Source organism: Mustela erminea, chromosome 1 (genome assembly GCF_009829155.1).
Source record: "Mustela erminea isolate mMusErm1 chromosome 1, mMusErm1.Pri, whole genome shotgun sequence".
NCBI classification, from domain to species: domain Eukaryota; kingdom Metazoa; phylum Chordata; class Mammalia; order Carnivora; family Mustelidae; genus Mustela; species Mustela erminea.
This window is the reverse complement of record NC_045614.1, coordinates 6,997,219-7,011,795: the sequence shown is the minus strand read 5'-3', so window position 1 is coordinate 7,011,795 and position 14,577 is coordinate 6,997,219. Positions and strand designations below refer to the sequence as shown.

The 14,577-nt window shown below is 40.9% G+C and overlaps 1 pseudogene; it reads left to right on the top strand.

The window, feature by feature from the left end:
* The first annotated feature begins 3,880 nt into the window (after positions 1-3,880).
* On the top strand, positions 3,881-4,868 carry LOC116571855 (annotated as a pseudogene).
* Positions 4,869-14,577: the final 9,709 nt, after the last annotated feature.

Genomic DNA, 14,577 nt, shown 5'->3' with positions numbered 1-14,577 from the left:
TCCTTTCTGATGGAGGCATAATACTCCATAGTGCATATGGACCACATCTTCCTTATCCATTCGTCCGTTGAAAGACATCTTGGTTCTTTCCACAGTTTGGCAACCGTGGCCATTGCTGCTATAAACATTGGGGTAAGATGGCCCTTCTTTTCACAACATCTGTATCTTTGGGGTAAATACCCAGTAGTGCAATTGCAGGGTCATAGGGAAGTTCTATTTTTAATTTCTTGAGGAATCTCCACACTGTTCTCCAAAGAGGCTGCACCAACTTGCATTCCCACCAACAGTGTAAGACGGTTCCCCTTTCTCCACATCCCCTCCAACACATGTTGTTTCCTGTCTTGCTAATTTGGCCATTCTAACTGGTGTAAGGTGATATCTCAATGTGGTTTTAATTTGAATCTCCCTGACGGCTAGTGATGATGAACATTTTTTCATGAGTCTGATAGCCATTTGTATGTCTTTATTGGAGAAGTGTCTGTTCATATCTTCTGCCCATTTTTTGATATTATTTTCTGTTTTGTGTGTGTTGAGTTTAAGGAGTTCTTTATAGATCCTGGATATCAACCTTTTGTCTGTACTGTCATTTGCAAATATCTTCTCCCATTCCGTGGGTTGTCTCTTTGTTTTCTTGACTGTTTCCTTTGCTGTGCAGAAGCTTTTGATTTTGATGAAGTCCCAAATGTTTATTTTCACTTTTGTTTCCTTTGCCTTTGGAGACATATCTTGAAAAAAGTTGCTGTGGCTGATATCGAAGAGATTACTGCCTATGTTCTCCTCTAGGATTCTGATGGATTCCTGTCTCATGTTGAGGTCTTTTATCCATTTCGAGTATATCTTTGTGTACGGTGGAAAAAAGACAGTCTCTTTAATAAATGGTGCTGGGAAAACTGGGCAGCTATATGTAGAAGAATGAAACTCGACCATTCTCTTACACCATACACAAAGATGAATTCAGGTTTGAATGCAGACAGTGAGACTGTTCACAGGCTACCCAGACAGTATTCTCTCCTGCCTATCCATTTCGCATCTCTCTTTCCTGTTACTCCAGGCAAAGATCTCCGCTCGCTGCTTTCTTCCCGTTTGGCTGTTCCTGCTAGAAGACACCAGAAAGCCATTAGTGTCACCTGCTGCATCGACTGTAGAAAAGATGGCTGAGATGAAGGTAGAGATCATAAAGAGTCAGCTCATGACAATTCAGGGTAGCTCTCTTGCCTCAGCTCTTCGATTTTGCTTCATATTCCACTTCCTCCCTCATTCTTTTAATTTAGGCCCTCTTGATCTCTAAAGGAGATATAGGGTCAGGATATTAGATTCCATTCTTAGGAGATAAAAAAACTATTGCAAGATTATCTTAGCAACTTTGGAAAAGACTCTGGACTTCTGATTAAACTCTCTGAAGTGCAGGGAAACAGAACAAACAAGTCAGTTCATGTACCTCAGAGACCCACCACTTGATTTTGAATCTTATCTGCTCTACTTTCATCCGTATGACACTGGGCGAGTTCTTAATGTCTTTGAGCCAGTTTCTACAACTGTACTGAGCAAGAATTAAGATAAGCACTGAACATGTGACTCAATATAGTAGATGCATATAGTAAGGACAAGGTAAATTTTAGGTATTGTTGTGGTTGTTATTGTCATTATCAAGGCTAAGCACCATCAATCCAACTAAAATATCCTGTGATCAGAAGGTTCAGTTTTCCCTAGTTCCTGAGAGAACTTTTTTTTTTGTCCTTATGCAGGTAGATACTGTGTGTTTGGAGGGAAGCAACTGAATCACAGTTGTTTCTGATTTCCCAGAGCTTATACTTTGCTTGGCACAGTGTAGGCTCCAAGAACACCAGTGATCTCTGTTAAATATTGAATGGACCCTACTTTGGTTCTCAGAAATAGGGCATAGACAATGTGGCTTCCATGCATTGGGTGGATTTCTTGCTTCTAATGATGTTTCATAGATCTAGATGAAAAATAAAGCAGTGCTTCTCTGTATCTATACCACAGATTTTCTCAAAGACCTATCATTTTCCACTTAATAGATTCTTCATATGAAAATTACTGTAGATTTCCATAAAGATGAAAATTAAAAGTGAGAAAAAAGAGAAAGGGAGGCAAATCTTATTACATGAACTGTGACACATTTTACCATTTTCTCTTTCTTTCTTTCTTTCTTTCTTTCTTTCTTTCTTTCTTTCTTTCTTCCTTTCTTAGAGGGAGAGGTGGTGGGGGCCAGACTTGATCCCTCAAACCTGAGATCATAACCTGAGCCAAAATCAAGAGTTGGACACTTAACCAAAGGAGTCACCCAGGCACCCCAATTTCCATGCATTCTTGCATGAATTTCCTGGGACATGATAGGCTTCTACATCTCTGATATATAATAAAGTAAAGTCATTAAACCTTTCTTAGGATTGGGTTTCACCATAAACCCACCATTCCAGTAACAATGCAAATTCTCATTTACAAACCATGACTGAGTATTTATTGGGTGCAAAAAAATTTATTGGGGTCACATGTATCTTGATATGGATGATGGTCTCCCCAACTCTAGATGGAGGATAACGGCACGGAGAAGTTGGGATGCTGGCATAAACTCCATGTTTAGTCTGATTCCCATCCCACGGCTACATGCACTCCACCAATGTGGAATGGTTGCTTTCTTTTCAAACATGCTTTAGTTCCAGATGAGCAAACAGAAACAGGACCAACAATTCCTTGTCTTGGGATTCTGTGTGTTCATCTGTGAAATAGGGAATTGGGATAAGTGCTTTGCAGGGGCCTTTACTACATAAATTTTATAGATCATTAGATTTTCAGTGAATAGTAATGCATTTTGCCCCCTATTTTGGAAAACTGTGATATAAAAATATTATTCCTTATCCAAGATATGTACCTTCCTGTGTATTCATCATGGAAAGACCACTGGAACACAGACCTTGGGGATCTTTCTGATTCTATACCTTGATAATAAAAGCATGAAGTTAATTTTGTCTATACTTTCTATTAGGAAAACAAATGTAGATAATGAATAGTAAAATCATACATATACTGATTTTTTAGAATGTTATCATCTTTTATGCCTATATATTATAGAAACTCTCATTGATGTAATATGGAGGTGGGCACAAGAATTTTTTAGGAATATTATAATAAGGGGCAGCTGGTGGCTCAGTCAGTTAAGTGTTCAACTCTTGATTTTGGCTCAGGTCACAATCTCAGAGTCCTGAGATGGAGCCCCACATTGGGCTCTGTGCTCAGTGTGAAGCCAGCTTAAATTTCTCTCTCTCCCTCTACCTCCTCCTGCTTGTACTCTCTTTCTCTGTGTGTGTCTCAGAATAAATAAATTATTTATTTAAAAAGGGAATATTGTAATAAGAAATTAAGAGATCATAAAGTTCATCTTTCAGGTAATACTATGCCACATTTGTAGTGCTTGAAATAGATGTATATATTTCACAGACACTTAAAACACATTGTTGTGATAAGTGAGAACTCAGAAACAATATGTGTATTATTATAGTATTATAGGAAAATACATCTACCACATTCATGACAGTGTTTGTCTTTGGGAAGCTGAAATGCAGGGGAATGGGATCATGCAGGGAAAGCAAGAAAGCTCAGTTTTTACTGTCAACAAATATGAGTTCTGAAGCCAAGTATAACTAGGTAATTCTCTGTTTGTATATTTGTTTCTCTATCATTCTTTGGCTCAATGTCTTCATAGTGGGTGTATATATATACAGGTACATAACTCAGACACCAGTAAGGAAAGAGATCTAAGAAGAGTTTACAATTGAGAAATGTTGCTGAAGGTAGTGGGATGTATGCTGGGCAATTGTGAATTGCTTGCATCAAAATAGGTGCATTTAGCTGGGTGTCTCTACACTTGTTTTGTTTATTCAATACTCTCTTCTCTTTTGAGAGATGTCCCACCTGCCTGGAACCACGGAATCTAACAGCTGTCTCAGAGTTCCTTCTCCTGGGCCTCTCAGATGATCCAGAACTGGAGCCCATTCTCTTTGGGCTGTTCCTGTCCATGTACCTGGTCACAGTGCTTGGGAACCTGCTCATCATCTTGGCTGTCAGCTCTGACTCCCACCTCCACATGCCCATGTACTTCTTCCTCTCCAACATGTCCTTGGCTGATATTGGTTTCAGCACCACGACAATCCCCAAGATGCTGGTGAACATTCAAACACACAGCAAGTCTATCACCTATGCAGGCTACCTAACTCAGGTGTCCTTTTTTTTTCCTGTTTGGGTGTTTGGACAATCTGTTCCTGGCTGTGATGGCCTATGACCGGTTTGTGGCCATTTGTCACCCCCTGAACTATTAGGTCATTATGCACCCATGCCTCTGTGACTTGTTTGTCCTGATGTCATTTTTCGGCAGGCTTTTAGACTCTCAGATTCATTGTTTGATGGTGTCCCAACTCACCTTCTGCACAAATGTGGAAATTCATCATTTCTTTTGTGATGCACCTCAACTCTTCCATCTTGCCTGCTCTGATACCTCCACCTACACCATACTAATGTATTTTATGGGTGCCATCTTTGGTGGTGTTCCCCTCTCAGGGATCCTTTTTTCTTATACATGAATTGTTTCCTCCATTCTGAGATTTCCATCCATAAGTGGGAAGTACAAAGCCTTTTCTACCTGTAGCTCCCACCTGTTGGTTGTTTGCTTGTTTTATGGAACGGGCGTTGGAGCGTACCTCAGTTCATCCATCTCCTCGTCCCTCAGGAAGGGTGCAGTGACCTTGCTGATGTACACTGTGGTCACTCCTATGCTGAACCCCTTCATCTACACCCTGAGGAACAAGGACATCAAGAGGGCACTGTGAGGGATGATCAGCAGAACAGTCTAATATCAGCATTTGTCTTAATCTTTCTGGGTTCATAGAACTGGAACATGCAGGGAATTAACAACAAGAAGAAATTCTGAGTCTACAGCCACATGATATATATACCTATAAGGATCTCTGCTTTTTGCTTATACAACTATTTCTGTTAGCACAGTTCTCATGGAATTGGGGGATTATTTTGGACTCCCCACTTAAATCATAGTCCCTATAATATTATGTGTATAATTGTACCCCTCTCACTTTCTTTATGCATTGCCCAGGACTCTTGGTCATGAGAAGTCTGTGTCTATCGTTGCAAAATAAACATAGCTCTCTATATATCTCTCTCTTGTTTTTTTCCTTTTTAAAGAAATTTTTTACTTATTCATTTGAGAGAAACATGCCAAGCAGGGGGAGAGGCAGAGGGAGAAGCAGACTTCCTGTTGAGGTGGGACCCCATCGTGGGGCTTGCTTCCAGGACCTGGAGATCATGACCTGAGCCTTGGCAGAGTAAACATCTAAGCCTCATCTTGTTATTTTCCTAGGATTCTGCCCCCCCACCACCATTTGTTAGGAACATCTAAATCCTACCTTAAGGTCCAAAACATCTAATACATTTTTGTGCCTTAATTATCTTGATCAGATTTTTTAAAAGTAGGCTTCACACACAGCATGGAGTCCAACATGGGGCTTGAACCCACGACCCTGAGATCAAGACCCAAGCTGGGATAAAGAATCAGATGTTCAACTGACTAGGCCTCCCAGGGCCCCACCTTGATCAAGTTTCTGTGTGAAGGATAACTATTGAATTTCCTTCTGAAGCTGAAATGAGACATTATTAATATTGCATTTGAATAAACAGTTATCAAGTTTTCTGGAACTTCCCTAGGAAAACTGGGGTGTACAATTCCCAAGGAATAGATGGGAGAGAAACTACAGAACAGAGGTGATCCTAATTTTCCTGATGATTGTCTTTCCTACTCCATCTAATTTCTCCCCAGTTATATTATATCAGTAGACACAAAGGGACAAATACTGTATACTTCCATTTATATAAGAGGTGTATAATAGTCAAATTCACAGAGACAGAGAGTAGAATGGTGGGAGCCAGGAGCTGCAGGAGGGAAAAGGGACGTTAGTGTTTAATGGGGCAGTTTCAGTTTGGGAAGGTAGAAAAGTTCTAGAGATGGATGGTAGTGATGGTTGTGAATGTACTTACTACTACTGATCTATACACTTAAAATGGTTAAGGTGGCAAATTTTATGTTATTTTTGCACAATTTAAAAGAACAACAGGGGTGCCTGGGTGGCTCAGTGGGTTAAAACATCTGCCTTCAGCTCAGGTCATGATCCCAGGGTCCTGGGATCTAGCCCCACATTGGGCTCTCTGCTCAGATGTGAGCCTGCTTCCCTTCCTCTCTCTGCTTGCCTCTCTGCCTACTTGTAACCTCTGTCTGTCAAATAAATAAATAAAATCTTAACAACAACAACAACAACAACAACAATAACAAGATCTCCTGTCAGATATAAGGGACATGTTGCTTCAATGTTGGGTTTCTCAACCCACAGCAATGTACCCCTATAGGGATCTGCCTCAGCAAGGTCATGCCTCCTTCCTGGGGCAACCCACATCTAATAACTGTTTGATGTGTGAGTGTAAACATTTGTACCCTTTGCCCTAATTCCAGCCAACTCTAAGACATCATCTTAACTCCCTGCTGGTTTTTGGAGGTCTCCGATGGACTTCAGTTTGGCTTGACTTTTTCCAATGTTCTTTCTTGTTGCAAAGAATTTGCCAGACCACAAGATTGCCCACCTCTCTCACACCATCCACAAGTTCTGGGGTCTCTAGGTCCACTCTCACATCAGACCAGTTGAATACAAATTTTTGGAACTGTTTCATGTTTGATAATTTGACAGAATGATTCAAACTGAGAGGACTGCCTCAGATTTGATGATGAACTAGAATAACTCATAGAACTTAAGAAACAGTATACTATGATTGCAGTTTTATTATAGCAAAAAGATACAAATTAGATTCAGCCAAAGGAAGATACACATAATACAAGGTCTAGAACATCTCATATGTGAAGCCTTTTGTTGTCTACTTTCCTTGGCGTTCAGACCCATTACCTTTTCCTGGGACAATATCTGTGACAATACTCAAAGACTGTTACAAGCCAGGTATTTCATCTGAGTTCCAGTGTCCAAAATTTTTATTGAGTCTTTGCTACATAATACAATTAGTTGAATTATGACCTATAGGGTTTAACTCAATTTCCAGCCTCCCTCCTAAGGCTGGGTTGATATCTCTTTCCCCAAAGCTCCAGCCTTTTCATCACATGCCTGGTCTCTTTGGCATGGCCAAGCCCCATCTCGAGTCATTTCATTAGCATAAACTATGAGTTGTGGTCTATGAGGCCCTCCATGAATAGTCAATCACTCCAGATCACTAGGAAATTTCAAGTGTTTAAAAGCTACGCCTGGGAGCTGGGACAAAGCCATATCTCTCTTTAAATGAGGCCAAATTCCATATGATACATTCACCCTTGCCCAGTTGTTGATTCCAGGAGCACTGCCTGGTAAGCATCCTATGTGCTAAACATTGTCTAATTGTCTGCTTCACAAGCAACTCAGTATGGGACACCTTGTTACTAATAACATTTATTTGAGAAAATTTAAAAATAGTTCCAAGGTAGCTGAAATGGCCCATAATATTCTTTGAATTACAAACCCAACACTAAGCTCAGGAATGGGAAAATTCAAGGAAAGGAGAAGAGCAATGGGAGCATTCATCCATCCAGTGTCTCCCTGGGGACAGCAGGGAGGCACCCACTGAAAAGCCGAAGGACTCTGGAAACCCAAACTCAGAATTGTTTGGAAATGCACTCAATAAACATATGGAGAAAAGTTCAGCCTTGCTAATAACCAAATAAATAATTTATCCATCAGTGTATATAGTCTGTTTGGATTTATAATGTGATCAGAGAAACTGAGATCCTGGATTTATGCTTTTTGAGGGCAAAGATTTTTGTCTTTTTTTTCCCACTTCACTCCTGTGTTCCAGACACCTACTGCAGCCTGGCACACCAAAGGTGCTTAGTAAAGGAACTAGCAATGGTTATTGATAAAATGCACTATTTCATAATCCACATGCAACTATTCTGAATTGGTATTTTAAGAGGCTGCTGGATTGGAAATACAAGCTGAGGTGTAGTAATAGGAAAGTAAAAGGAGGGGATGTGGAGAGTAGGAGTGAGGATAACAGAGCAGTCAACATAGGAGATTAAGGTACATCAGAAAATGGACTCGCAAAACAATTCTAAGCAAAGTCACTTATGAAAGATGGGTGAGAATTAAATTTCAATGTCATCAAGAGGCAGGATTCCTTTAGCCAATGGCTGCTGTTCAAAAACCCAGTTCAAAAACCCAGGACAAGCATTCACATCACTGAATGTAGATTGTTCTTCCCCAAATTTTTGTAGAGCCCTCTTGATGTCCCTGTTCTGTAAGCTGCAGACAAAGGGGTTCAGCATTGGGGTGACCACAGAGTACATCACCAGGCAACCATGCCCCTGAAGCAAGATGCATCAGAACTGAGATACACACCAAGACCTGTCCCGTAGAATAAGGAAGCCACAGACAGGTGAGATGCACAAGTAGAAAATGACTTGTACTTCCATTAGTTGATGAGATTCTCAGGATTGAGGAGGTGATTCGGGTATAGGAGAAAAGGATCCCAGAGTTGGGAATGGTGCCAAGAAGGCTAGTTATGATATATAGCAGGATATGATTGACCCATGTATCTGAGCAGGCAAGCGTGAGGGCCTTAGCAAGTTCACAGTAAACGGGTTGAATTACCTAGTTGGTGTAGAAGGAAAGCTGTAGTATCAACAAACTCTGGGTCAGGGAGTATGACGAGCTGATGAATCAGGACATGAGAACCAGGAGGCCACAGAGTTGTGGGTTCATGATGACTGGGTAGTACAAGTGGTGGCAGATGGCCACAAACTGGGCATAGGCCATCCCAGTGAGGAAAAAAGAGTCCATACCTCCAAAAAACATAAAGAAATACATATGGGTGATGCAGCTTGCATAGGTGATGGATTTTCTCTGTGTTTGGATGTTCATCAGCATCTTAGGGACCGTGGTGGAGATGAAAGTTATGTCAGCAAAGGACAAGTTGGAGAGGAAGAAGTACATGGTGGTGTGAAGGTGGGAGTCACAGCTGATGGCCAGGATGATGAGCAGGTTCCCAAGCATGGTGACCAGGTCCATGGACAAGAACAGACCAAAGAAAAGGGGTTGAGGCACTGAGTCTTGGGAAAATCCCAGGAGTAAAAATTCTGAAGCACTTGTTTGATTTCTTGCTTCCATGTTGCCAACTCATCAGCCAGATGATATAAGCAGGGAATGACCATGAAATAGGCACTGGATAGACTCTAGAATGTCTTTACTATTTTTATTTCTTGAAGGGAAGTACTATGTATAATAGCCTTAACATTACAAAGTTTAGGAATCCTACATTCTGTTATTCATTCCATGCATCATTTAATAATGTTGATCAACCCCTCTCTATTGGCCTCTGGGACACTCATTTATCCTATATACCTAGAATCATCAAATCTATAAAGTTAAGAGCCATCTTAGAACTTAGTGATAAAATTGTCCAAACTCACTCTAAAACAAATGTGGAACATGAGGTCCGGTGAATCTCAGTAACTTAATTTGGATTATCCAACTTGTCTCTAACCCAAAAAAGGGTCAGATAAATATGTCTCAGAGATGAGAACATTTGAGAGTCTCTCAAATATCTGGATAGACTATTTCAGGATGAGTAGAATGTAGGTTTACTCTTCAAGAAAAAAGAAAGGAAGCAACATGGGGGTTTAGGCGGTAGGAAAAGAATAAATGAAACAAGATGGGATCAGGAGGGAGACACACCATAGGAGACACTTAATCTCACAAAACAAACTGAGGGGAGCTAGGGGAGAGGGGTAGGGAGACGGTGGTGGGGTTATGGACATTGGAGAAGGAGTGGCGAGTGCTGTGAAGTGTGTAAACTTGGAGATTCACAGACCTGTACCCCTGGGGCTAATAATACATTATATGTTTATTAAAAAATTATTAAAAAATAAAAAAGAAAGGAAGAAAAAGAGAATGTTTTTACCAAATAATAAATGACATGAACAAATTCTTTTTTTTAAAGATTTTATTTATTTATTTGACAGACGGAGATCATAAGTAGGCAGAGAAGCAGGCAGAGAGAGAGGAGGAAGCAGGCTCCCCACTGAGCAGAGAGCCCCATGTGGGGCGTGATCCCAGTACTCTGAGATCATGAACTGAGCCAAAGGCAGAGGCTTAACCCAGTGAGCCACCCAGGCGCCCCCCCCCACATGAACAAATTCTTAACACTTAGTGTACTAGGAGCCATCAACATCCTGCACGGAGAGGGCCAGACGCTTCCTGGACATTTATTGCTTGACAAAATATCTTCCATCTGTGAAGTTAAGTATTGGTGAAAATGTCTAATGAAAACAAGATATCAAGGTTTCAACCATTTCAGTACCATAAGATAAAATACTACTGGGGTCACAAACAGAATTTTGAGTCATATCCTCAGTGGTGCTCATGACTCAGTGGGTGGTTCAGTCAGTGAAGCATCTGCCTTTGGCTCATTTCGTGATCCCAGGAGCCTGGGATCAAGCCCCATATCTGGCTTCTTGCTCAGCAAGGAACCTACTTCTCTCTGCCGACCACTCCCCCTACTTTTGCTCTTATGTTTTCTGTCAAATAAGTAAACAAATAAAGTCTTAAAAATGTTTTCCACAAGAAAAAGTTTTTTTTGTAACTGTATAGTGGCAGATGTTAACTGAATTAATTCGGTAATTCATCAAATATTATATGTGCTATATTATATATTTATATATATTATAATTTTGTTTAATTATTTGAGAGAGAGTTTGAGAGACAGAGAGATTGAGCATAGGCAGGGGGAGCGCCAGAGGAGAGGAAGAACCAGGCCGCCCACCAAGCAGGGAGCCTGATGTGGGGCTCAATCCCAGGACCCTTGGGATCATAACCTGAGCCAAAGGCAGACTCTTGACCAACCAAGCCACTCAGGCACCCCTATATGTGCAATATATTGAATCATTATGGTGTACACCTGAAGCTAATATAATGTTACATGCCAGTTATAGCTAAAAAAGAGAAAACTCACAAAAACCCCAAAGCAGATAGTGTCTCTGGAATGATAAAAATGATCACATCAGAGGCAAATTGTTTAACTATGAATGAACATCTTTGTTCTGACCCTTGGTGGGGTGAGCAGTTGGCAATCATCTCTGCTGAGTTCTGGTGAGAGGATCATGATTCATCTTTAAAGGATGAGAGTTTGTAAAAGACTCCCTTGACATCCAATAAGTGTGGCTTACTTTCTTGCCTTCTGATCTGTTCTGTCGAGCAGTATATCAGAGAGTGCACAGGAAATGCCCACAATTCTGGTTATTTCCTGGAGTATGTTGTGTGCATTAACATCATCTGGATTAGAATCGAGGAAAATAATTTCATTTCCTATAAGGGCTGGATTGTGATTCAAATGGGTCATGAAATAAGGAATATCGTTCATCTTAAAAAGAGTTTCCCACACATCATAAACATTTTTTTTAAAGATTTTATTTATTCGTTTGACAGAGAGAAAGATCACAAGTAGGCAGAGAGGCAGACAGAGTGAGGGGGAAGCAGGCTCCCCACTGAACAGAGAGCCCGATGCGGGGCTCAATCCCAGGACCCTAGGATCATGACCTGAGCCGAAGGCAGAGGCCCAGCCCACTGAGCCACTCAGGCACCCCCATCATAAACATTTTATCTTAGGACTAGAGGTTAGAAATTAAAGGTGGATAATACAACCACTTGTCATTTATACTTTCCCCTTTATTCATGTACCAAATACATTTGTTTTCTGTTTCTATTCTGTTTCTAATGTCCAGAGCAAGAAGGACATCTTTAGGATAGGCTAAGTGTTAGCTGTTGGGGATAAAATGATTAATGATGTGGTTTTGTCCTGAGCAACCCCACCTCCCAGGGACATTAATGGATGCAGAATCCTGACATTGTAATACAGTGAGTTAGATGCTAAGATAAAGGCAGTCTGCAAAGTGAAGTACAGAAAGGAGCCCCAAATTTACCTGAAGTGATGGAGTCAGGGGGCATTCCTGGAGGAAGAGATTCCTGGGCAAGGAGTTGTCTAGGTTGATGATTGAGTCTGGGCTTATCTGGCACAGAAGGCAGCAAGGGAAAAGGTCCATACGCAAAAAGCAGCATGGGACAGAGTGCTCTTAGCAATCTGCTGAAGCACAAGGTGGGACATGGGAACAGTGAAGAATGAGGTTGGAGATGAACAGGGACCACATCTCTGGGAACCTTGAGAAAAACAATGGATAAAGGATAGGGGCCATGCAGGATCTGTGACATGTAACATGATCCATATCACAATTTTCCCTGGTGCCTGGAGTTAAAGATAGACTTAAGGCAGGCAAAACTAGGGTCAAAGGGAACAGGGTTGGGAATCATCACATTTTTAATGTTGAAGGGGAAAACCACTTGTTTTAGGAAAAGGAACAATGGCCAGAAGAGGTGAATAAGTTACTCCAGTGTCTTGTTAATGATTCCATGTCCCTACTTAAGGATGAGACCTGATACCCAAGTGCAATCACACGAACTATGAGATAGGGACTTTCCAGTTTCAGTGTCTCCCAGGATGTTGCCAGAGAAAAAGGGTAGAATGTCAAGGGGGGGACTGGATGTTGCATTTTCCTGTGTGCTTCTCTTTCCCCCCTTATCCACCCTGAGTCTTTATATAAAATAACCTTGGATTCCAGGGAACATAGACTCTTCACTCTTGAAAATCTCTTTAAGAACCACAGATGAGGGTGGAGAAAGAAGAAGAAGGACAGGCCCTTTTGAAGAAACAGGACGTGTTCCCCAACAAGTGAAGGTGGTAAATAAGGATTCAGAAAGGATTTGTCTAGGCTGAGTGAAGGTGGAGGCTCTGGACTTTTGGAACCAGGTAGGAGAGAACAAATCAATACCTCATGGTAAAAGTCTACTAGTATTGTTCCCTCTATCCCTATACTTTGAAGCATTTTAATCAGGAACGGATGCTGGATTTTGTAAAAAGCTTTTTCTGCATCACATTGATTGATTTGCGAATGTTGAACCATCCTTGTAGCCCAGGAGTGAATCCCACCTGGTCATGGTGGATAATCTTTTCAATGTGCTATTGGATCCTGTTTGCTAGGATCTTGTTGAGAATCTCAACATCCATATTCATCAGTGATATTGGTCTGAAATTCTCCTTTTTGGTAGGGTCTTTGCCTGGTTTGGGGATCAGGTTAAGGCTGGCTTCATAGAAAGAGTCTGGAAGTTTTCCTTCTGCTTCAATTTTTTGAAACAGCTTCAGGAGAATAGGTGTTATTTCTTCTTTGAAGGTTTGGTAGAATTCCCCAGGGAATCTGTCACGTCCTGGGCTCTTGTTTTTTGGGAGGTTTTTGATCACTGCTTCAATCTCGTTATTAGGTATCGGTCTATTCAGGTTGTCAATTTCTTCCTGGTTCAGTTTTGGTAGTTTATATTTTTCCAGGAATGCATCCATTTTATCTAGGATGCTAAGCTTATTGGCATATAGCTGTTGATAATAACTTTTGATGATTTTTTCTACTTCCTTGGTGTTAGTTGTGATCTCTCCCTTTTCATTCATAATTTTATAAATTTGGGCTTCCTCTCTTTTCTTTTGGTGTAGTGTGGCCAATGTTTTATTGATCTTATTGATTCTTTCAAAAAACCAGCTTCTACTTTCATTGATACATTCTACTGTATCTCTGGTTTCTACCTCATTGATCTCAGCTCTAATCTTGACGATGTCCCTTCTCATGTGTGGAGTTGGTTTGATTTGTTGTTGTTTCTCCAGTTCTTTAAGATTCCATCAGAATCCTAGAGGAGAATATTGGGGGTAACCTCTTCGATATTAGCCACAGCAACTTCTTTCAAGATATGTCTCCAAAGGCAATGGAAACAAAAGTGAAAAGGAACTTTTGTGACTTCAAAGATCAAAAGCTTCTGCACAGCAAAGGAAACAGTCAAGAAAACAAAGAGGCAACCCACAGAATGGGAGAAGATATTTGCAAATGACAGTACAGACAAAAGGTTGATATCCAGGATCTGTAATGAACTCCTCAAACTCAACACACACAACACAGACAATCATATCAAAAAATGGGCAGAAGATATGAACAGACACTTCTCCAATCAAGACATAGAAATGGCTATGAGACATATGAAAAAATGTTCATCATCACTAGCCCTAGCCGTCAGGGCGATTCAAATTAAAACCACATTGAGATATCACCTTACACCAGTTAGAATGGCCAAAATTAGCAAGACAGGAAGCAACATATGTTGGAGAGAATGTGGAGAAATGGGAACCCTCTTCCACTGTTGGTGGGAATGCAAGTTGGTGCAGCTACTGGAGAACAGTGTGGAGATTCCTCAAGAAATTAAAAATAGAGCTTCCCTATGACCCTGCAATTGCACTCCTGGGTATTTTCCCCAAAGATACAGATGTAGTGAAAAAAGGGCTATCTGTACCCCAATGTTTATAGCAGCAATGGCCACGGTCACCAAACTGTGGAAAGAACCAAGATGCCCTTCAAGGGACGAATGGATAAGGGGATGT